This window comes from Tripterygium wilfordii, chromosome 11, assembly GCF_013401445.1.
Source record: "Tripterygium wilfordii isolate XIE 37 chromosome 11, ASM1340144v1, whole genome shotgun sequence".
NCBI classification, from domain to species: domain Eukaryota; kingdom Viridiplantae; phylum Streptophyta; class Magnoliopsida; order Celastrales; family Celastraceae; genus Tripterygium; species Tripterygium wilfordii.
In genome coordinates this window covers 6,499,245-6,523,947 of record NC_052242.1, presented here as the reverse complement: position 1 = coordinate 6,523,947, position 24,703 = coordinate 6,499,245, and positions in this window count along the sequence as shown.

Below are 24,703 nucleotides of genomic sequence, written 5' to 3'. Positions count from 1 at the left end.
AAGACGCGAATAGACCAAGTTATGGAGAGAGTTGAGTTTTTCCAAAGCATCGATGTAGACCGTTGTACTCGATTTAGTGCTCTGAAAAGTCTAACTTGCTCGTTGAGCCTTCGTGCCACGTTTCGCAAGGAAAAGAAGCGAATAGACCAAGTTATGTCTCAAATTGCTCAAAAACGTGAGAAGCTCCTCTATGGAGAGAGTTGAGCAATTCCAAAGCATCGATGCAGACCGTTGTACTCTATTTAGTGCTCTGAAAAGTCTAACTTGCTAGTTGAGCCTTCGTGCCACGTTTCGCAAGGTAAAGACGCGAATAGACCAAGTTATGTCTCAAATTGCTTAAAAATGTGAAACGCTCCTCTATGGAGAGAGTTGAGCAATTCCAAAGCATCAATGTGGACCGTTGTACTCTATTTAGTGCTCTTAAAATTCTAACTTGCTTGTTGAGCCGTCGTGCCATGTTTCGTAAGGTAAAGAAGCGAATAGACCAAGTTATGTCTCAAATTGCTCAAAAACGTGAAAAGCTCCTCTATGGAGAGAGTTGCGCAACTCCAAAGCATCGATGTGAACCGTTGTACTCTATTTAGTGCTCTTAAAAGTCTAACTTGCTAGTTGAGCCTTCGTGCCACGTTTCGTAAGGAAAAGACGCGAAAAGACCAAGTTATGTCTCAAATTGCTCAAAAACGTGAGAAGCTCCTCTATGGAGAGAGTTGAGCAATTCCAAAGCGTCGATGTGGACCGCTGTACTCTATTTAGTGCTCTTAAAAGTCTAACTTGCTAGTTGAGCCTTCGTGCCACGTTTCGTAAGGTAAAGATGCAAATAGACCAAGTTATGTCTCAAATTGCATAAAAAAGTGAAACGCTCCTCTATGGAGAGAGTTGAGCAATTCCAAAGCATCAATGTGGACCGTTGTACTCTATTTAGTGCTCTTAAAAGTCTAACTTGCTAGTTGAGCCTTCGTGCCACGTTTCGTAAGGTAAAGAGGCGAATAGATCAAGTTATGTCTCAAATTGCACGAAAACGTGAACAGCTCCTCTATGAAGAGAGTTGAGCAATTCCAAAGCATCGATGTGGACCGTTGTACTCTATTTAGTGCTCTTAAAAGTCTAACTTGCTAGTTGAGCCTTCGTGCCACGTTTCGTAAGGAAAAGAAGCGAATAGACCAAGTTATGTCTCAAATTGCTCAAAAACGTGAGAAGCTCCTCTATGGAGAGAGTTGAGCAATTCCAAAGCATCGATGCAGACCGTTGTACTCTATTTAGTGCTCTGAAAAGTCTAACTTGCTAGTTGAGCCTTCGTGCCACGTTTCGCAAGGTAAAGACGCGAATAGACCAAGTTATGTCTCAAATTGCTTAAAAATGTGAAACGCTCCTCTATGGAGAGAGTTGAGCAATTCCAAAGCATCAATGTGGACCGTTGTACTCTATTTAGTGCTCTTAAAATTCTAACTTGCTTGTTGAGCCGTCGTGCCATGTTTCGTAAGGTAAAGAAGCGAATAGACCAAGTTATGTCTCAAATTGCTCAAAAACGTGAAAAGCTCCTCTATGGAGAGAGTTGCGCAACTCCAAAGCATCGATGTGGACCGTTGTACTCTATTTAGTGCTCTTAAAAGTCTAACTTGCTAGTTGAGCCTTCGTGCCACGTTTCGTAAGGAAAAGACGCGAATAGACCAAGTTATGTCTCAAATTGCCCAAAAACGTGAGAAGCTCCTCTATGGAGAGAGTTGAGCAATTCCAAAGCGTCGATGTGGACCGTTGTTCTCTATTTAGTGCTATTAAAAGTTTAACTCGCTAGTTGAGCCTTCGTGCCACGTTTCGTAAGGAAAGGACGCGAATAGACCAAGTTATGTCTTAAATTGGTCAAAATTGTGAGCAGCTCTTCTATGGAGAGAGTTGAGTTTTTCCAAAGCATCGATGTAGACCGTTGTACTCGATCTAGTGCTCTGAAAAGTCTAACTTGCTCGTTGAGCCTTCGTGCCACGTTTCGCAAGGTAAAGACGCGAATAGACCAAGTTACGTCTCAAATTGCTCAAAAACGTAAAAAGCTCCCCTATGGAGAGAGTTGCGCAACTCCAAAGCATTGATGTGGACCGTTGTACTCTATTTAGTGCTCTGAAAAGTCTAACTTGCGAGTTGAACCTTCGTGCCACGTTTCGAAACGTAAATAGGCGAATAGATCAAGTTATGTCTCAAATTGCATGAAAACGTGAACAGCTCCTCTATGGAGAGAGTTGAGCAATTCCAAAGCATCGATGTGGACCGTTGTACTCTATTTAGTGCTCTGAAAAGTCTAACTTGGCAGTTGAGCCTTCGTTCCACGTTTCGTAAGGTAAAGACGCGAATAGACCAAGTTATGTCTCAAATTGCTTAAAAACGTGAAACGCTCCTCTATGGAGAGAGTTGAGCAATTCCAAAGCATCCGTGTCGACCGTTGTACTCTATTTAGTGCTCATAAAAGTCTAACTTGCTTGTTGAGCCTTCGTTCCACGTTTCGTAAGGTAAAGACGCGAATAGACCAAGTTATGTCTCAAATTGCTCAAAAACGTGAAAAGCTCTTCTATGGAGAGAGTTGCGCAACTCCAAAGCATCGATGTGGACCGTTGTACTCTATTTAGTGCTCTGAGAAGTCTAACTTGCTAGTTGAGCCTTCGTGCCACGTTTCGCAAGGTAAAGACGCGAATAGACCAAGTTATGTCTCAAATTGCTTAAAAATGTGAAACGCTCCTCTATGGAGAGAGTTGAGCAATTCCAAAGCATCAATGTGGACCGTTGTACTCTATTTAGTGCTCTTAAAATTCTAACTTGCTTGTTTAGCCGTCGTGCCATGTTTCGTAAGGTAAAGAAGCGAATAGACCAAGTTATGTCTCAAATTGCTCAAAAACGTGAAAAGCTCCTCTATGGAGAGAGTTGCGCAACTCCAAAGCATCGATGTGGACCGTTGTACTCTATTTAGTGCTCTTAAAAGTCTAACTTGCTAGTTGAGCCTTCGTGCCACGTTTCGTAAGGAAAAGACGCGAATAGACCAAGTTATGTCTCAAATTGCTCAAAAACGTGAGAAGCTCCTCTATGGAGAGAGTTGAGCAATTCCAAAGCGTCGATATGGACCGTTGTACTCTATTTAGTGCTCTTAAAAGTCTAACTTGCTAGTTGAGCCTTCGTGCCACGTTTCGTAAGGTAAAGATGCAAATAGACCAAGTTATGTTTCAAATTGCATAAAAAAGTGAAACGCTCCTCTATGGAGAGAGTTGAGCAATTCCAAAGCATCAATGTGGACCGTTGTACTCTATTTAGTGCTCTTAAAAGTCTAACTTGCTAGTTGAGCCTTCGTGCCACGTTTCGTAAGGTAAAGAGGCGAATAGATCAAGTTATGTCTCAAATTGCATGAAAACGTGAACAGCTCCTCTATGAAGAGAGTTGAGCAATTCCAAAGCATCGATGTGGACCGTTGTACTCTATTTAGTGCTCTTAAAAGTCTAACTTGCTAGTTGAGCCTTCGTGCCACGTTTCGTAAGGAAAAGAAGCGAATAGACCAAGTTATGTCTCAAATTGCTCAAAAACGTGAGAAGCTCCTCTATGGAGAGAGTTGAGCAATTCCAAAGCATCGATGCAGACCGTTGTACTCTATTTAGTGCTCTGAAAAGTCTAACTTGCTAGTTGAGCCTTCGTGCCACGTTTCGCAAGGTAAAGACGCGAATAGACCAAGTTATGTCTCAAATTGCGTAAAAATGTGAAACGCTCCTCTATGGAGAGAGTTGAGCAACTCCAAAGCATCAATGTGGACCGTTGTACTCTATTTAGTGCTCTTAAAATTCTAACTTGCTTGTTGAGCCGTCGTGCCATGTTTCGTAAGGTAAAGAAGCGAATAGACCAAGTTATGTCTCAAATTGCTCAAAAACGTGAAAAGCTCCTCTATGGAGAGAGTTGCGCAACTCCAAAGCATCAATGTGGACCGTTGTACTCTATTTAGTGCTCTTAAAAGTCTAACTTGCTAGTTGAGCCTTCGTGCCACGTTTCGTAAGGAAAAGACGCGAATAGACCAAGTTATGTCTCAAATTGCCCAAAAACGTGAGAAGCTCCTCTATGGAGAGAGTTGAGCAATTCCAAAGCGTCGATGTGGACCGTTGTTCTCTATTTAGTGCTATTAAAAGTTTAACTCGCTAGTTGAGCCTTCGTGCCACGTTTCGTAAGGAAAAGACGCGAATAGACCAAGTTATGTCTTAAATTGGTCAAAATTGTGAGCAGCTCTTCTATGGAGATAGTTGCGTTTTTCCAAAGCATCGATGTAGACCGTTGTACTCGATTTAGTGCTCTGAAAAGTCAAATTGCTCAAAAACGTAAAAAGCTCCCCTTTGGAGAGAGTTGCGCAACTCCAAAGCATTGATGTGGACCGTTGTACACTATTTAGTGCTCTGAAAAGTCTAACTTGCGAGTTGAACCTTCGTGCCACGTTTCGAAACGTAAATAGGCGAATAGATCAAGTTATGTCTCAAATTGCATGAAAACGTGAACAGCTCCTCTATGGAGAGAGTTGAGCAATTCCAAAGCATCCGTGTCGACCGTTGTACTCTATTTAGTGCTCTTAAAAGTCTAACTTGCTTGTTGAGCCTTCGTTCCACGTTTCGTAAGGTAAAGACGCGAATAGACCAAGTTATGTCTCAAATTGCTCAAAAACGTGAAAAGCTCCTCTATGGAGAGAGTTGCGCAACTCCAAAGCATCGATGTGGACCGTTGTACTCTATTTAGTGCTCTTAAAAGTCTAACTTGCAAGTTGAGCCTTCGTGCCACGTTTCGTAAGGAAAAGAAGCGAATAGACCAAGTTATGTCTCAAATTGCTCAAAAACATGAGAAGCTCCTCTATGGAGAGAGTTGAGCAATTCCAAAGCATCGATGCAGACCGTTGTACTCTATTTAGTGCTCTGAAAAGTCTAACTTGCTAGTTGAGCCTTCGTGCCACGTTTCGCAAGGTAAAGACGCGAATAGACCAAGTTATGTCTCAAATTGCTTAAAAATGTGAAACGCTCCTCTATGGAGAGAGTTGAGCAATTCCAAAGCATCAATGTGGACCGTTGTACTCTATTTAGTGCTCTTAAAATTCTAACTTGCTTGTTTAGCCGTCGTGCCATGTTTCGTAAGGTAAAGAAGCGAATAGACCAAGTTATGTCTCAAATTGCTCAAAAACGTGAAAAGCTCCTCTATGGAGAGAGTTGCGCAACTCCAAAGCATCGATGTGGACCGTTGTACTCTATTTAGTGCTCTTAAAAGTGTAACTTGCTAGTTGAGCCTTCGTGCCACGTTTCGTAAGGAAAAGACGCGAATAGACCAAGTTATGTCTCAAATTGCTCAAAAACGTGAGAAGCTCCTCTATGGAGAGAGTTGAGCAATTCCAAAGCGTCGATGTGGACCGTTGTACTCTATTTAGTGCTCTTAAAAGTCTAACTTGCTAGTTGAGCCTTCGTGCCACGTTTCGTAAGGTAAAGATGCAAATAGACCAAGTTATGTCTCAAATTGCATAAAAAAGTGAAACGCTCCTCTATGGAGAGAGTTGAGCAATTCCAAAGCATCAATGTGGACCGTTGTACTCTATTTAGTGCTCTTAAAAGTCTAACTTGCTAGTTGAGCCTTCGTGCCACGTTTCGTAAGGTAAAGAGGCGAATAGATCAAGTTATGTCTCAAATTGCACGAAAACGTGAACAGCTCCTCTATGAAGAGAGTTGAGCAATTCCAAAGCATCGATGTGGACCGTTGTACTCTATTTAGTGCTCTTAAAAGTCCAACTTGCTAGTTGAGCCTTCGTGCCACGTTTCGTAAGGTAAAGAGGCGAATAGACCAAGTTATGTCTCAAATTGCTTAAAAACGTGAAACGCTCCTCTATGCAGAGAGTTGAGCAATTCCAAAGCATCCATGTGGACCGTTGTACTCCATTTAGTGCTCTTAAAAGTCTAACTTGCTTGTTCAGCCGTCGTGCCGTGTTTCGTAAGGTAAAGACGCGAATAGACCAAGTTATGTCTCAAATTGCTCAAAAACGTGAAAAGCTCCTCTATGGAGAGAGTTGCGCAACTCCAAAGCATCGATGTGGACCGTTGTACTCCATTTAGTGCTCTTAAAATTCTAACTTGGCAGTTGAGCCTTCGTTCCACGTTTCGTAAGGTAAAGACGCGAATAGACCAAGTTATGTCTCAAATTGCTTAAAAACGTGAAACGCTCCTCTATGGAGAGAGTTGAGCAATTCCAAAGCATCCGTGTCAACCGTTGTACTCTATTTAGTGCTCTTAAAAGTCTAACTTGCTTGTTGAGCCTTCGTTCCACGTTTCGTAAGGTAAAGACGCGAATAGACCAAGTTATGTCTCAAATTGCTCAAAAACGTGAAAAGCTCCTCTATGGAGAGAGTTGCGCAACTCCAAAGCATCGATGTGGACCGTTGTACTCTATTTAGTGCTCTTAAAAGTCTAACTTGCAAGTTGAGCCTTCGTGCCACGTTTCGTAAGGAAAAGAAGCGAATAGACCAAGTTATGTCTCAAATTGCTCAAAAACGTGAGAAGCTCCTCTATGGAGAGAGTTGAGCAATTCCAAAGCATCGATGCAGACCGTTGTACTCTATTTAGTGCTCTGAAAAGTCTAACTTGCTAGTTGAGCCTTCGTGCCACGTTTCGCAAGGTAAAGACGCGAATAGAGCAAGTTATGTCTCAAATTGCTTAAAAATGTGAAACGCTCCTCTATGGAGAGAGTTGAGCAATTCCAAAGCATCAATGTGGACCGTTGTACTCTATTTAGTGCTCTTAAAATTCTAACTTGCTTGTTTAGCCGTCGTGCCATGTTTCGTAAGGTAAAGAAGCGAATAGACCAAGTTATGTCTCAAATTGCTCAAAAACGTGAAAAGCTCCTGTATGGAGAGAGTTGCGCAACTCCAAAGCATCGATGTGGACCGTTGTACTCTATTTAGTGCTCTTAAAAGTCTAACTTGCTAGTTGAGCCTTTGTGCCACGTTTCGTAAGGAAAAGACGCGAATAGACCAAGTTATGTCTCAAATTGCTCAAAAACGTGAGAAGCTCCTCTATGGAGAGAGTTGAGCAATTCCAAAGCATCGATGCAGACCGTTGTACTCTATTTAGTGCTCTGAAAAGTCTAACTTGCTAGTTGAGCCTTCGTGCCACTTTTCGCAAGGTAAAGACGCGAATAGACCAAGTTATGTCTCAAATTGCTTAAAAACGTGAAACGCTCCTCTATGGAGAGAGTTGAGCAATTCCAAAGCATCCGTGTCGACCGTTGTACTCTATTTAGTGCTCTTAAAAGTCTAACTTGCTTGTTGAGCCTTCGTTCCACGTTTCGTAAGGTAAAGACGCGAATAGACCAAGTTATGTCTCAAATTGCTCAAAAACGTGAAAAGCTCCTCTATGGAGAGAGTTGCGCAACTCCAAAGCATCGATGTGGACCGTTGTACTCTATTTAGTGCTCTTAAAAGTCTAACTTGCAAGTTGAGCCTTCGTGCCACGTTTCGTAAGGAAAAGAAGCGAATAGACCAAGTTATGTCTCAAATTGCTCAAAAACGTGAGAAGCTCCTCTATGGAGAGAGTTGAGCAATTCCAAAGCATCGATGCAGACCGTTGTACTCTATTTAGTGCTCTGAAAAGTCTAACTTGCTAGTTGAGCCTTCGTGCCACGTTTCGCAAGGTAAAGACGCGAATAGAGCAAGTTATGTCTCAAATTGCTTAAAAATGTGAAACGCTCCTCTATGGAGAGAGTTGAGCAATTCCAAAGCATCAATGTGGACCGTTGTACTCTATTTAGTGCTCTTAAAATTCTAACTTGCTTGTTTAGCCGTCGTGCCATGTTTCGTAAGGTAAAGAAGCGAATAGATCAAGTTATGTCTCAAATTGCACGAAAACGTGAACAGCTCCTCTATGAAGAGAGTTGAGCAATTCCAAAGCATCGATGTGGACCGTTGTACTCTATTTAGTGCTCTTAAAAGTCTAACTTGCTAGTTGAGCCTTCGTGCCACGTTTCGTAAGGAAAAGAAGCGAATAGACCAAGTTATGTCTCAAATTGCTCAAAAACGTGAGAAGCTCCTCTATGGAGAGAGTTGAGCAATTCCAAAGCATCGATGCAGACCGTTGTACTCTATTTAGTGCTCTGAAAAGTCTAACTTGCTAGTTGAGCCTTCGTGCCACGTTTCGCAAGGTAAAGACGCGAATAGACCAAGTTATGTCTCAAATTGCTTAAAAACGTGAAACGCTCCTCTATGGAGAGAGTTGAGCAATTCCAAAGCATCCGTGTCGACCGTTGTACTCTATTTAGTGCTCTTAAAAGTCTAACTTGCTTGTTGAGCCTTCGTTCCACGTTTCGTAAGGTAAAGACGCGAATAGACCAAGTTATGTCTCAAATTGCTCAAAAACGTGAAAAGCTCCTCTATGGAGAGAGTTGCGCAACTCCAAAGCATCGATGTGGACCGTTGTACTCTATTTAGTGCTCTTAAAAGTCTAACTTGCAAGTTGAGCCTTCGTGCCACGTTTCGTAAGGAAAAGAAGCGAATAGACCAAGTTATGTCTCAAATTGCTCAAAAACATGAGAAGCTCCTCTATGGAGAGAGTTGAGCAATTCCAAAGCATCGATGCAGACCGTTGTACTCTATTTAGTGCTCTGAAAAGTCTAACTTGCTAGTTGAGCCTTCGTGCCACGTTTCGCAAGGTAAAGACGCGAATAGACCAAGTTATGTCTCAAATTGCTTAAAAATGTGAAACGCTCCTCTATGGAGAGAGTTGAGCAATTCCAAAGCATCAATGTGGACCGTTGTACTCTATTTAGTGCTCTTAAAATTCTAACTTGCTTGTTTAGCCGTCGTGCCATGTTTCGTAAGGTAAAGAAGCGAATAGACCAAGTTATGTCTCAAATTGCTCAAAAACGTGAAAAGCTCCTCTATGGAGAGAGTTGCGCAACTCCAAAGCATCGATGTGGACCGTTGTACTCTATTTAGTGCTCTTAAAAGTGTAACTTGCTAGTTGAGCCTTCGTGCCACGTTTCGTAAGGAAAAGACGCGAATAGACCAAGTTATGTCTCAAATTGCTCAAAAACGTGAGAAGCTCCTCTATGGAGAGAGTTGAGCAATTCCAAAGCGTCGATGTGGACCGTTGTACTCTATTTAGTGCTCTTAAAAGTCTAACTTGCTAGTTGAGCCTTCGTGCCACGTTTCGTAAGGTAAAGATGCAAATAGACCAAGTTATGTCTCAAATTGCATAAAAAAGTGAAACGCTCCTCTATGGAGAGAGTTGAGCAATTCCAAAGCATCAATGTGGACCGTTGTACTCTATTTAGTGCTCTTAAAAGTCTAACTTGCTAGTTGAGCCTTCGTGCCACGTTTCGTAAGGTAAAGAGGCGAATAGATCAAGTTATGTCTCAAATTGCACGAAAACGTGAACAGCTCCTCTATGAAGAGAGTTGAGCAATTCCAAAGCATCGATGTGGACCGTTGTACTCTATTTAGTGCTCTTAAAAGTCCAACTTGCTAGTTGAGCCTTCGTGCCACGTTTCGTAAGGTAAAGAGGCGAATAGACCAAGTTATGTCTCAAATTGCTTAAAAACGTGAAACGCTCCTCTATGCAGAGAGTTGAGCAATTCCAAAGCATCCATGTGGACCGTTGTACTCCATTTAGTGCTCTTAAAAGTCTAACTTGCTTGTTCAGCCGTCGTGCCGTGTTTCGTAAGGTAAAGACGCGAATAGACCAAGTTATGTCTCAAATTGCTCAAAAACGTGAAAAGCTCCTCTATGGAGAGAGTTGCGCAACTCCAAAGCATCGATGTGGACCGTTGTACTCCATTTAGTGCTCTTAAAATTCTAACTTGGCAGTTGAGCCTTCGTTCCACGTTTCGTAAGGTAAAGACGCGAATAGACCAAGTTATGTCTCAAATTGCTTAAAAACGTGAAACGCTCCTCTATGGAGAGAGTTGAGCAATTCCAAAGCATCCGTGTCAACCGTTGTACTCTATTTAGTGCTCTTAAAAGTCTAACTTGCTTGTTGAGCCTTCGTTCCACGTTTCGTAAGGTAAAGACGCGAATAGACCAAGTTATGTCTCAAATTGCTCAAAAACGTGAAAAGCTCCTCTATGGAGAGAGTTGCGCAACTCCAAAGCATCGATGTGGACCGTTGTACTCTATTTAGTGCTCTTAAAAGTCTAACTTGCAAGTTGAGCCTTCGTGCCACGTTTCGTAAGGAAAAGAAGCGAATAGACCAAGTTATGTCTCAAATTGCTCAAAAACGTGAGAAGCTCCTCTATGGAGAGAGTTGAGCAATTCCAAAGCATCGATGCAGACCGTTGTACTCTATTTAGTGCTCTGAAAAGTCTAACTTGCTAGTTGAGCCTTCGTGCCACGTTTCGCAAGGTAAAGACGCGAATAGAGCAAGTTATGTCTCAAATTGCTTAAAAATGTGAAACGCTCCTCTATGGAGAGAGTTGAGCAATTCCAAAGCATCAATGTGGACCGTTGTACTCTATTTAGTGCTCTTAAAATTCTAACTTGCTTGTTTAGCCGTCGTGCCATGTTTCGTAAGGTAAAGAAGCGAATAGACCAAGTTATGTCTCAAATTGCTCAAAAACGTGAAAAGCTCCTCTATGGAGAGAGTTGCGCAACTCCAAAGCATCGATGTGGACCGTTGTACTCTATTTAGTGCTCTTAAAAGTCTAACTTGCTAGTTGAGCCTTTGTGCCACGTTTCGTAAGGAAAAGACGCGAATAGACCAAGTTATGTCTTAAATTGCTCAAAAACGTGAGAAGCTCCTCTATGGAGAGAGTTGAGCAATTCCAAAGCGTCGATGTGGACCGTTGTACTCTATTTAGTGCTCTTAAAAGTCTAACTTGCTAGTTGAGCCTTCGTGCCACGTTTCGTAAGGTAAAGATGCAAATAGACCAAGTTATGTCTCAAATTGCATAAAAAAGTGAAACGCTCCTCTATGGAGAGAGTTGAGCAATTCCAAAGCATCAATGTGGACCGTTGTACTCTATTTAGTGCTCTTAAAAGTCTAACTTGCTAGTTGAGCCTTCGTGCCACGTTTCGTAAGGTAAAGAGGCGAATAGATCAAGTTATGTCTCAAATTGCACGAAAACGTGAACAGCTCCTCTATGAAGAGAGTTGAGCAATTCCAAAGCATCGATGTGGACCGTTGTACTCTATTTAGTGCTCTTAAAAGTCCAACTTGCTAGTTGAGCCTTCGTGCCACGTTTCGTAAGGTAAAGAGGCGAATAGACCAAGTTATGTCTCAAATTGCTTAAAAACGTGAAACGCTCCTCTATGCAGAGAGTTGAGCAATTCCAAAGCATCCATGTGGACCGTTGTACTCCATTTAGTGCTCTTAAAAGTCTAACTTGCTTGTTCAGCCGTCGTGCCGTGTTTCGTAAGGTAAAGACGCGAATAGACCAAGTTATGTCTCAAATTGCTCAAAAACGTGAAAAGCTCCTGTATGGAGAGAGTTGCGCAACTCCAAAGCATCGATGTGGACCGTTGTACTCCATTTAGTGCTCTTAAAAGTCTAACTTGCCAGTTGTGCTTCGTTCCACGTCTCGTAAGCTAAAGATGCGAATAGACCAAGTTATGTCTCAAATTGTTTAAAACGTGAAACGCTCCTCTATGTAGAGAGTTGAGCAATTCCAAAGCATCAATGTGGACCGTTGTACTCTATTTAGTGCTCTTAAAAGTCTAACTTGCTAGTTGAGCCTTCGTGCCACGTTTCGTAAGGTAAAGAGGCGAATAGATCAAGTTATGTCTCAAATTGCACGAAAACGTGAACAGCTCCTCTATGAAGAGAGTTGAGCAATTCCAAAGCATCGATGTGGACCGTTGTACTCTATTTAGTGCTCTTAAAAGTCCAACTTGCTAGTTGAGCCTTCGTGCCACGTTTCGTAAGGTAAAGAGGCGAATAGACCAAGTTATGTCTCAAATTGCTTAAAAACGTGAAACGCTCCTCTATGCAGAGAGTTGAGCAATTCCAAAGCATCCATCTGGACCGTTGTACTCCATTTAGTGCTCTTAAAAGTCTAACTTGCTTGTTCAGCCGTCGTGCCGTGTTTCGTAAGGTAAAGACGCGAATAGACCAAGTTATGTCTCAAATTGCTCAAAAACGTGAAAAGCTCCTCTATGGAGAGAGTTGCGCAACTCCACAGCATCGATGTGGACCGTTGTACTCCATTTAGTGCTCTTAAAAGTCTAACTTGCCAGTTGAGCCTTCGTTCCACGTCTCGTAAGCTAAAGATGCGAATAGACCAAGTTATGTCTCAAATTGCTTAAAAATGTGAAACGCTCCTCTATGGAGAGAGTTGAGCAATTCCAAAGCAACAATGTGGACCGTTGTACTCTATTTAGTGCTCCTAAAATTCTAACTTGCTTGTTGAGCCGTCGTGCCATGTTTCGTAAGGTAAAGAAGCGAATAGACCAAGTTATGTCTCAAATTGCTCAAAAACGTGAAAAGCTCTTCTATGGAGAGAGTTGCGCAACTCCAAAGCATCGATGTGGACCGTTGTACTCTATTTAGTGCTCTTAAAAGTCTAACTTGCTAGTTGAGCCTTCGTGCCACGTTTCGTAAGGAAAAGACGCGAATAGACCAAGTTATGTCTCAAATTGCTCAAAAACGTGAGAAGCTCCTCTATGGAGAGAGTTGAGCAATTCCAAAGCGTCGATGTGGACCGTTGTTCTCTATTTAGTGCTATTAAAAGTTTAACTCGCTAGTTGAGCCTTCGTGCCACGTTTCGTAAGGAAAAGACGCGAATAGACCAAGTTATGTCTCAAATTGGTCAAAAATTGTGAGCAGCTCCTCTATGGAGAGAGTTGAGATTTTCCAAAGCATCGATGTAGACCGTTGTACTCGATTTAGTGCTCTGAAAAGTCTAACTTGCTCGTTGAGCCTTCGTGCCACGTTTCGCAAGGTAAAGACGCGAATAGACCAAATTACGTCTCAAATTGCTCAAAAACGTAAAAAGCTCCCCTATGGAGAGAGTTGCGCAACTCCAAAGCATTGATGTGGACCATTGTACTCTATTTAGTGCTCTGAAAAGTCTAACTTGCGAGTTGAACCTTCGTGCCACGTTTCGTAACGTAAATAGGCGAATAGATCAAGTTATGTCTCAAATTGCATGAAAACGTGAACAGCTCCTCTATGGAGAGAGTTGAGCAATTCCAAAGCATCGATGTGGACCGTTGTACTCTATTTAGTGCTCTTAAAAGTCTAACTTGGCAGTTAAGCCTTCGTTCCACGTTTCGTAAGGTAAAGACGCGAATAGACCAAGTTATGTCTCAAATTGCTTAAAAACGTGAAACGCTCCTCTATGGAGAGAGTTGAGCAATTCCAAAGCATCCGTGTCGACCGTTGTACTCTATTTAGTGCTCTTAAAAGTCTAACTTGCTTGTTGAGCCTTCGTTCCACGTTTCGTAAGGTAAAGACGCGAATAGACCAAGTTATGTCTCAAATTGCTCAAAAACGTGAAAAGCTCCTCTATGGAGAGAGTTGCGCAACTCCAAAGCATCGATGTGGACCGTTGTACTCTATTTAGTGCTCTTAAAAGTCAAACTTGCTAGTTGAGTCTTCGTGCCACGTTTCGTAAGGAAAAGAAGCGAATAGACCAAGTTATGTCTCAAATTGCTCAAAAACGTGAGAAGCTCCTCTATGGAGAGAGTTGAGCAATTCCAAAGCATCGATGCAGACCGTTGTACTCTATTTAGTGCTCTGAAAAGTCTAACTTGCTAGTTGAGCCTTCGTGCCACGTTTCGCAAGGTAAAGACGCGAATAGACCAAGTTATGTCTCAAATTGCTTAAAAATGTGAAACGCTCCTCTATGGAGAGAGTTGAGCAATTCCAAAGCATCAATGTGGACCGTTGTACTCTATTTAGTGCTCTTAAAATTCTAACTTGCTTGTTGAGCCGTCGTGCCATGTTTCGTAAGGTAAAGAAGCGAATAGACCAAGTTATGTCTCAAATTGCTCAAAAACGTGAAAAGCTCCTCTATGGAGAGAGTTGCGCAACTCCAAAGCATCGATGCAGACCGTTGTACTCTATTTAGTGCTCTGAAAAGTCTAACTTGCTAGTTGAGCCTTCGTGCCACGTTTCGCAAGGTAAAGACGCGAATAGACCAAGTTATGTCTCAAATTGCTTAAAAATGTGAAACGCTCCTCTATGGAGAGAGTTGAGCAATTCCAAAGCATCAATGTGGACCGTTGTACTCTATTTAGTGCTCTTAAAAGTCTAACTTGCTAGTTGAGCCTTCGTGCCACGTTTCGTAAGGAAAAGACGCGAATAGACCAAGTTATGTCTCAAATTGCTCAAAAACGTGAGAAGCTCCTCTATGGAGAGAGTTGAGCAATTCCAAAGCGTCGATGTGGACCGTTGTACTCTATTTAGTGCTCTTAAAAGTCTAACTTGCTAGTTGAGCCTTCGTGCCACGTTTCGTAAGGTAAAGATGCAAATAGACCAAGTTATGTCTCAAATTGCATAAAAAAGTGAAACGCTCCTCTATGGAGAGAGTTGAGCAATTCCAAAGCATCAATGTGGACCGTTGTACTCTATTTAGTGTTTTTAAAAGTCTAACTTGCTAGTTGAGCCTTCGTGCCACGTTTCGTAAGGTAAAGATGCAAATAGACCAAGTTATGTCTCAAATTGCATAAAAAAGTGAAACGCTCCTCTATGGAGAGAGTTGAGCAATTCCAAAGCATCAATGTGGACCGTTGTACTCTATTTAGTGCTCTTAAAAGTCTAACTTGCTAGTTGAGCCTTCGTGCCACGTTTCGTAAGGTAAAGAGGCGAATAGATCAAGTTATGTCTCAAATTGCACGAAAACGTGAACAGCTCCTCTATGAAGAGAGTTGAGCAATTCCAAAGCATCGATGTGGACCGTTGTACTCTATTTAGTGCTCTTAAAAGTCCAACTTGCTAGTTGAGCCTTCGTGCCACGTTTCGTAAGGTAAAGAGGCGAATAGACCAAGTTATGTCTCAAATTGCTTAAAAACGTGAAACGCTCCTCTATGCAGAGAGTTGAGCAATTCCAAAGCATCCATGTGGACCGTTGTACTCCATTTAGTGCTCTTAAAAGTCTAACTTGCTTGTTCAGCCGTCGTGCCGTGTTTCGTAAGGTAAAGACGCGAATAGACCAAGTTATGTCTCAAATTGCTCAAAAACGTGAAAAGCTCCTCTATGGAGAGAGTTGCGCAACTCCAAAGCATCGATGTGGACCGTTGTACTCCATTTAGTGCTCTTAAAAGTCTAACTTGCCAGTTGAGCCTTCGTTCCACGTCTCGTAAGCTAAAGATGCGAATAGACCAAGTTATGTCTCAAATTGCTTAAAAACGTGAAACGCTCCTCTATGGAGAGAGTTGAGCAATTCCAAAGCATCCATGTGGACCGTTGTACTCTATTCAGTGCTCTTAAAAGTCTAACTTGCTTGTTGAGCAGTCGTGCCATGTTTCGTAAGGTAAAGGCGCGAATAGACCAAGTTATGTCTCAAATTGCTAAAAAACGTGAAAAGCTCCTCCATGGAGAGAGTTGCGCAACTCCAAAGCATCGATGTGGACCGTTGTACTCTATTTAGTGCTCTTAAAAGTCTAACTTGCTAGTTGAGCCTTCGTGCCACGTTTCGTAAGGTAAAGATGCAAATAGACCAAGTTATGTCTCAAATTGCATAAAAAAGTGAAACGCTCCTCTATGGAGAGAGTTGAGCAATTCCAAAGCATCAATGTGGACCGTTGTACTCTATTTAGTGCTCTTAAAAGTCTAACTTGCTAGTTGAGCCTTCGTGCCACGTTTCGTAAGGTAAAGAGGCGAATAGATCAAGTTATGTCTCAAATTGCACGAAAACGTGAACAGCTCCTCTATGAAGAGAGTTGAGCAATTCCAAAGCATCGATGTGGACCGTTGTACTCTATTTAGTGCTCTTAAAAGTCTAACTTGCTAGTTGAGCCTTCGTGCCACGTTTCGTAAGGTAAAGAGGCGAATAGACCAAGTTATGTCTCAAATTGCTTAAAAACGTGAAACGCTCCTCTATGGAGAGAGTTGAGCAATTCCAAAGCATCCATGTGGACCGTTGTACTCTATTTAGTGCTCTTAAAAGTCTAACTTGCTAGTTGAGCCTTCGTGCCACGTGTTTCGTAAGGTAAAGACGCGAATAGACCAAGTTATGTCTCAAATTGCTCAAAAACGTGAAAAGCTCCTCTATGGAGAGAGTTGAGCAACTTCCAAAGCATCGATGTGGACCGTTGTACTCTATTTAGTGCTCTTAAAAGTCTAACTTGCTAGTTGAGCCTTCGTGCCACGTTTCGTAAGGCTAAAGATGCGAATAGACCAAGTTATGTCTCAAATTGCTTAAAAACGTGAAACGCTCCTCTATGGAGAGAGTTGAGCAATTCCAAAGCATCCATGTGGACCGTTGTACTCTATTCAGTGCTCTTAAAAGTCTAACTTGCTTGTTGAGCAGTCGTGCCATGTTTCGTAAGGTAAAGGCGCGAATAGACCAAGTTATGTCTCAAATTGCTAAAAAACGTGAAAAGCTCCTCCATGGAGAGAGTTGCGCAACTCCAAAGCATCGATGTGGACCGTTGTACTCTATTTAGTGCTCTTAAAAGTCTAACTTGCTAGTTGAGCCTTCGTGCCACGTTTCGTAAGGTAAAGAGGCGAATAGATCAAGTTATGTCTCAAATTGCACGAAAACGTGAAAAGCTCCTCTATGGAGAGAGTTGAGCAATTCCAAAGCATCGATGTGGACCGTTGTACTCTATTTAGTGCTCTTAAAAGTCTAACTTGCTAGTTGAGCCTTCGTGCCACGTTTCGTAAGGTAAACAGGCGAATAGACCAAGTTATATCTCAAATTGCACAAAAACGTGAAAAGCTCCTCTATGGAGAGAGTTGAGCAATTCCAAAGCATCGATGTGGACCGTTGTACTCTATTTAGTGCTCTTAAAAGTCTAACTTGCTAGTTGATCCTTTGTGCCACGTTTCGTAAGGTAAAGACGCGAATAGACCAAGTTGTGTCTCAAATTGCTCAAAAACGTGAAAAGCTCCTCTATGGTGAGAGTTGAGCAATTCCAAAGCATCAATGTGGACCGTTGTTCTCTATTTAGTGCTATTAAAAGTCTAACTCGCTAGTTGAGCCTTCGTGCCACGTTTCGTAAGGAAAAGACACGAATAGACAAAGTTATGTCCCAAATTGGTCAAAATTGTGAGCAGCTCCTCTATGGAGAGAGTTGAGCAATTCCAAAGCATCGATGTGGACCGTTGTACTCCATTTAGTGCTCTTAAAAGTCTAACTTGCCAGTTGAGCCTTCGTTCCACGTTTCATAAGGTAAAGAGGCGAATAGATCAAGTTATGTCTCAAATTGCTCAAAAACGTGAAAAGCTCCTCTATGGAGAGAGTTGAGCAATTCCAAAGCATCGATGTGGACCGTTGTACTCTATTTAGTGCTCTTAAAAGTCTAACTTGCCAGTTGAGCCTTCGTTCCACGTTTCGTAAGGTAAAGACGCGAATAGACCAAGTTATGTCTCAAATTGCTTAAAAACGTGAAACGCTCCTCTATGGAGAGAGTTGAGCAATTCCAAAGCATCCATGTGGACCGTTGTACTCTATTTAGTGCTCTTAAAAGTCTAACTTGCTTGTTGAGCCTTCGTGCCACGTTTCGTAAGGTAAAGAGGCGAATAGACCAAGTTATGTCTCAAATTGCTACGAAAACGTGAACAGCTCCTCTATGGAGAGAGTTGAGCAATTCCAAAGCATCGATGTGGACCGTTGTACTCTATTTAGTGCTCTTAAAAGTCTAACTTGCTAGTTGAGCCTTCGTGCCACGTTTCGTAAGGTAAAGAGGCGAATAGACCAAGTCATGTCTCAAATTGCTTCAAAACGTGAAACGCTCCTCTATGGAGAGAGTTGAGCAATTCCAAAGCATCCATGTGGACCGTTGTACTCTATTTAGTGCTCTTAAAAGTCTAACTTGCTTGTTGAGCCGTCGTGCCATGTTTCGTAAGGTAAAGACGCGAATAGACCAAGTTATGTCTCAAATTGCTCAAAAACGTGAAAAGCTCCTCTATGGAGAGAGTTGCGCAACTCCAAAGCATCGATGTGGACCGTTGTACTCTATTTAGTGCTCTTAAAAGTCTAACTTGCTAGTTGAGCCTTCGTGCCACGTTTCGTAAGGTAAAGAGGCGAATAGATCAAGTTATGTCTCAAATTGCACGAAAACGTGAAAAGCTCCTCTATGGAGAGAGTTGAGCAATTCCAAAGCATCGATGTGGACCGTTGTACTCTATTTAGTGCTCTTAAAAGTCTAACTTGCTAGTTGAGCCTTCGTGCCACGTTTCGTAAGGTAAAGAGGCGAATAGACCAAGTTATATCTCAAATTGCACAAAAACGTGAAAAGCTCCTCTATGGAGAGAGTTGAGCAATTCCAAAGCATCGATGTGGACCGTTGTACTCTATTTAGTGCTCTTAAAAGTCTAACTTGCTAGTTGATCCTTCGTGCCACGTTTCGTAAGGTAAAGACGCGAATAGACCAAGTTATGTCTCAAATTGCTCAAAAACGTGAAAAGCTCCTCTATGGAGAGAGTTGAGCAATTCCAAAGCATCGATGTGGACCGTTGTACTCTATTTAGTGCTCTTAAAAGTCTAACTTGCTAGTTGATCCTTCGTGCCACGTTTCGTAAGGTAAAGACGCGAATAGACCAAGTTAGTGTCTCAAATTGCTCAAAAACGTGAAAAGCTCCTCTATGGTAGAGAGTTGAGCAATTCCAAAGCATCAATGTGGACCGTTGTTACTCTATTTAGTGCTATTAAAAGTCTAACTCGCTAGTTGAGCCTTCGTGCCACGTTTCGTAAGGAAAAGACACGAATAGACCAAGTTATGTCCTCAAATTGGTCAAAATTGTGAGCAGCTCCTCTATGGAGAGAGTTGAGCAATTCCAAAGCATCGATGTGGACCGTTGTACTCCATTTAGTGCTCTTAAAAGTCTAACTTGCCAGTTGAGCCTTCGTTCCACGTTTCATAAGGTAAAGAGGCGAATAGATCAAGTTATGTCTCAAATTGCTCAAAAACGTGAAAAGCTCCTCTATGGAGAGAGTTGAGCAATTCCAAAGCATCGATGTGGACCGTTGTACTCTATTTAGTGCTCTTAAAAGTCTAACTTGCCAGTTGAGCCTTCGTTCCACGTTTCGTAAGGTAAAGACGCGAATAGACCAAGTTATGTCTCAAATTGCTTAAAAACGTGAAACGCTCCTCTATGGAGAGAGTTGAGCAATTCCAAAGCATCCATGTGGACCGTTGTACTCTATTTAGTGCTTTTAAAAGTCTAACTTGCCAGTTGAGCCTTCGTTCCACGTTTCGTAAGGTAAAGAGGCGAATAGATCAAGTTATGTCTCAAATTGCACGAAAACGTGAACAGCTCCTCTATGAAGAGAGTTGAGCAATTCCAAAGCATCGATGTGGACCGTTGTACTCTATTTAGTGCTCTTAAAAGTCCAACTTGCTAGTTGAGCCTTCGTGCCACGTTTCGTAAGGTAAAGAGGCGAATAGACCAAGTCATGTCTCAAATTGCTTAAAAACGTGAAACGCTCCTCTATGGAGAGAGTTGAGCAATTCCAAAGCATCCATGTGGACCGTTGTACTCTATTTAGTGCTCTTAAAAGTCTAACTTGCTTGTTCAGCCGTCGTGCCATGTTTCGTAAGGTAAAGACGCGAATAGACCAAGTTATGTCTCAAATTGCTCAAAAACGTGAAAAGCTCCTCTATGGAGAGAGTTGCGCAACTCCAAAGCATCGATGTGGACCGTTGTACTCTATTTAGTGCTCTTAAAAGTCTAACTTGCTAGTTGAGCCTTCGTGCCACGTTTCGTAAGGTAAAGAGGCGAATAGATCAAGTTATGTCTCAAATTGCACGAAAACGTGAAAAGCTCCTCTATGGAGAGAGTTGAGCAATTCCAAAGCATCGATGTGGACCGTTGTACTCTATTTAGTGCTCTTAAAAGTCTAACTTGCTAGTTGAGCCTTCGTGCCACGTTTCGTAAGGTAAAGAGGCGAATAGACCAAGTTATATCTCAAATTGCACAAAACGTGAAAAGCTCCTCTATGGAGAGAGTTGAGCAATTCCAAAGCATCGATGTGGACCGTTGTACTCTATTTAGTGCTCTTAAAAGTCTAACTTGCTAGTTGATCCTTCGTGCCACGTTTCGTAAGGTAAAGACGCGAATAGACCAAGTTATGTCTCAAATTGCTCAAAAACGTGAAAAGCTCCTCCATGGAGAGAGTTGAGCAATTCCAAAGCATCGATGTGGACCGTTGTACTCTATTTAGTGCTCTTAAAAGTCTAACTTGCTAGTTGATCCTTCGTGCCACGTTTCGTAAGGTAAAGACGCGAATAGACCAAGTTATGTCTCAAATTGCTCAAAAACGTGAAAAGCTCCTCTATGGATGAGAGTTGAGCAATTCCAAAGCATCAATGTGGACCGTTGTTACTCTATTTAGTGCTATTAAAAGTCTAACTCGCTAGTTGAGCCTTCGTGCCACGTTTCGTAAGGTAAAAGACACGAATAGACCAAGTTATGTCCCAAATTGGTCAAAATTGTGAGCAGCTCCTCTATGGAGAGAGTTGAGCAATTCCAAAGCATCGATGTGGACCGTTGTACTCCATTTAGTGCTCTTAAAAGTCTAACTTGCCTAGTTGAGCCTTCGTTCCACGTTTCATAAGGTAAAGAGGCGAATAGATCAAGTTATGTCTCAAATTGCTCAAAAACGTGAAAAGCTCCTCTATGGAGAGAGTTGAGCAATTCCAAAGCATCGATGTGGACCGTTGTACTCTATTTAGTGCTCTTAAAAGTCTAACTTGCCAGTTGAGCCTTCGTTCCACGTTTCGTAAGGTAAAGACGCGAATAGACCAAGTTATGTCTCAAATTGCTTAAAAACGTGAAACGCTCCTCTATGGAGAGAGTTGAGCAATTCCAAAGCATCCATGTGGACCGTTGTACTCTATTTAGTGCTCTTAAAAGTCTAACTTGCCAGTTGAGCCTTCGTTCCACGTTTCGTAAGGTAAAGAGGCGAATAGATCAAGTTATGTCTCAAATTGCACGAAAACGTGAACAGCTCCTCTATGAAGAGAGTTGAGCAATTCCAAAGCATCGATGTGGACCGTTGTACTCTATTTAGTGCTCTTAAAAGTCCAACTTGCTAGTTGAGCCTTCGTGCCACGTTTCGTAAGGTAAAGAGGCGAATAGACCAAGTTATGTCTCAAATTGCTTAAAAACGTGAAACGCTCCTCTATGGAGAGAGTTGAGCAATTCCAAAGCATCCATGTGGACCGTTGTACTCTATTTAGTGCTCTTAAAAGTCTAACTTGCTTGTTCAGCCGTCGTGCCATGTTTCGTAAGGTAAAGACGCGAATAGACCAAGTTATGTCTCAAATTGCTCAAAAACGTGAAAAGCTCCTCTATGGAGAGAGTTGCGCAACTCCAAAGCATCGATGTGGACCGTTGTACTCTATTTAGTGCTCTTAAAAGTCTAACTTGCTAGTTGAGCCTTCGTGCCACGTTTCGTAAGGTAAAGAGGCGAATAGATCAAGTTATGTCTCAAATTGCACGAAAACGTGAAAAGCTCCTCTATGGAGAGAGTTGAGCAATTCCAAAGCATCGATGTGGACCGTTGTACTCTATTTAGTGCTCTTAAAAGTCTAACTTGCTAGTTGAGCCTTCGTGCCACGTTTCGTAAGGTAAAGAGGCGAATAGACCAAGTTATATCTCAAATTGCACAACAACGTGAAAAGCTCCTCTATGGAGAGAGTTGAGCAATTCCAAAGCATCGATGTGGACCGTTGTACTCTATTTAGTGCTCTTAAAAGTCTAACTTGCTAGTTGATCCTTTGTGCCACGTTTCGTAAGGTAAAGACGCGAATAGACCAAGTTGTGTCTCAAATTGCTCAAAAACGTGAAAAGCTCCTCTATGGTGAGAGTTGAGCAATTCCAAAGCATCAATGTGGACCGTTGTTCTCTATTTAGTGCTATTAAAAGTCTAACTCGCTAGTTGAGCCTTCGTGCCACGTTTCGTAAGGATAAGACGCGAATAGACCAAGTTATGTCCCAAATTGGTCAAAATTGTGAGCAGCTCCTCTATGGAGAGAGTTGAGCAATTCCAAAGCATCGATGTAGACCGTTGTACTCTATTTAGTGCTCTGAAAAGTCTAACTTGCTAGTTGAGCCTTCGTGCCACGTTTCGCAAGGTAAAGACGCGAATAGACCAAGTTATGTCTCAAATTGCTCAAAAACGTGAAAAGCTCCTCTATGGAGAGAGTTGAGCAATTCCAAAGCATCGATGTGGACCGTTGTACTCTATTTAGTGCTCTTAAAAGTCTAACTTGCCAGTTGAGCCTTCGTTCCACGTTTCGTAAGGTAAAGACGCGAATAGACCAAGTTATGTCTCAAATTGCTTAAAAACGTGAAACGCTCCTCTATGGAGAGAGTTGAGCAATTCCAAAGCATCCATGTGGACCGTTGTACTCTATTTAGTGCTTTTAAAAGTCTAACTTGCCAGTTGAGCCTTCGTTCCACGTTTCGTAAGGTAAAGAGGCGAATAGATCAAGTTATGTCTCAAATTGCACGAAAACGTGAACAGCTCCTCTATGGAGGGAGTTGAGCAATTCCAAAGCATCGATGTGGACCGTTGTACTCTATTTAGTGCTCTTAAAAGTCTAACTTGCTAGTTGAGCCTCCGTGCCACGTTTCGTAAGGTAAAGAGGCGAATAGACCAAGTTATGTCTCAAATTGCTTAAAAACGTGAAACGCTCCTCTATGGAGAGAGTTGAGCAATTCCAAAGCATCCATGTGGACCGTTGTACTCTATTTAGTGCTCTTAAAAGTCTAACTTGCTTGTTCAGCCGTCGTGCCATGTTTCGTAAGGTAAAGACGCGAATAGACCAAGTTATGTCTCAAATTGCTCAAAAACGTGAAAAGCTCCTCTATGGAGAGAGTTGCGCAACTCCAAAGCATCGATGTGGACCGTTGTACTCTATTTAGTGCTCTTAAAAGTCTAACTTGCTAGTTGAGCCTTCGTGCCACGTTTCGTAAGGTAAAGAGGCGAATAGATCAAGTTATGTCTCAAATTGCACGAAAACGTGAAAAGCTCCTCTATGGAGAGAGTTGAGCAATTCCAAAGCATCGATGTGGACCGTTGTACTCTATTTAGTGCTCTTAAAAGTCTAACTTGCTAGTTGAGCCTTCGTGCCACGTTTCGTAAGGTAAAGAGGCGAATAGACCAAGTTATATCTCAAATTGCACAACAACGTGAAAAGCTCCTCTATGGAGAGAGTTGAGCAATTCCAAAGCATCGATGTGGACCGTTGTACTCTATTTAGTGCTCTTAAAAGTCTAACTTGCTAGTTGATCCTTTGTGCCACGTTTCGTAAGGTAAAGACGCGAATAGACCAAGTTGTGTCTCAAATTGCTCAAAAACGTGAAAAGCTCCTCTATGGTGAGAGTTGAGCAATTCCAAAGCATCAATGTGGACCGTTGTTCTCTATTTAGTGCTATTAAAAGTCTAACTCGCTAGTTGAGCCTTCGTGCCACGTTTAGTAAGGATAAGACGCGAATAGACCAAGTTATGTCCCAAATTGGTCAAAATTGTGAGCAGCTCCTCTATGGAGAGAGTTAAGCAATTCCAAAGCATCGATGTAGACCGTTGTACTCTATTTAGTGCTCTGAAAAGTCTAACTTGCTAGTTGAGCCTTCGTGCCACGTTTCGCAAGGTAAAGACGCGAATAGACCAAGTAATGTCTCCAATTGCTCAAAAACGTGAAAAGCTCCTCTATGGAGAGAGTTAAGCAATTCCAAATCATCGATGTGGACCGTTGTACTCTATTTAGTGCTCTTAAAGTCTAACTTGCCAGTTGAGCCTTCGTTCCACGTTTCGTAAGGTAAAGACGCGAATAGACCAAGTTATGTCTCAAATTGCTTAAAAACGTGAAACGCTCCTCTATGGAGAGAGTTAGAGCAATTCCAAAGCATCCATGTGGACCGTTGTACTCTATTTAGTGCTCTTAAAAGTCTAACTTGCCAGTTGAGCCTTCGTTCCACGTTTCATAAGGTAAAGAGGCGAATAGATCAAGTTATGTCTCAAATTGCACGAAAACGTGAACAGCTCCTCTATGGAGGGAGTTGAGCAATTCCAAAGCATCGATGTGGACCGTTGTACTCTATTTAGTGCTCTTAAAAGTCTAACTTGCTAGTTGAGCCTCCGTGCCACGTTTCGTAAGGTAAAGAGGCGAATAGACCAAGTTATGTCTCAAATTGCTTAAAAACGTGAAACGCTCCTCTATGGAGAGAGTTGAGCAATTCCAAAGCATCCATGTGGACCGTTGTACTCTATTTAGTGTTTTTAAAAGTCTAACTTGCTAGTTGAGCCTTCGTGCCACGTTTCGTAAGGTAAAGAGGCGCATAGATCAAGTTATGTCTCAAATTGCACGAAAACGTGAACAGCTCCTCTATGAAGAGAGTTGAGCAATTCCAAAGCATCGATGTGGACCGTTGTACTCTATTTAGTGCTCTTAAAAGTCCAACTTGCTAGTTGAGCCTTCGTGCCACGTTTCGTAAGGTAAAGAGGCGAATAGACCAAGTTATGTCTCAAATTGCTTAAAAACGTGAAACGCTCCTCTATGCAGAGAGTTGAGCAATTCCAAAGCATCGATGTGGACCGTTGTACTCCATTTAGTGCTCTTAAA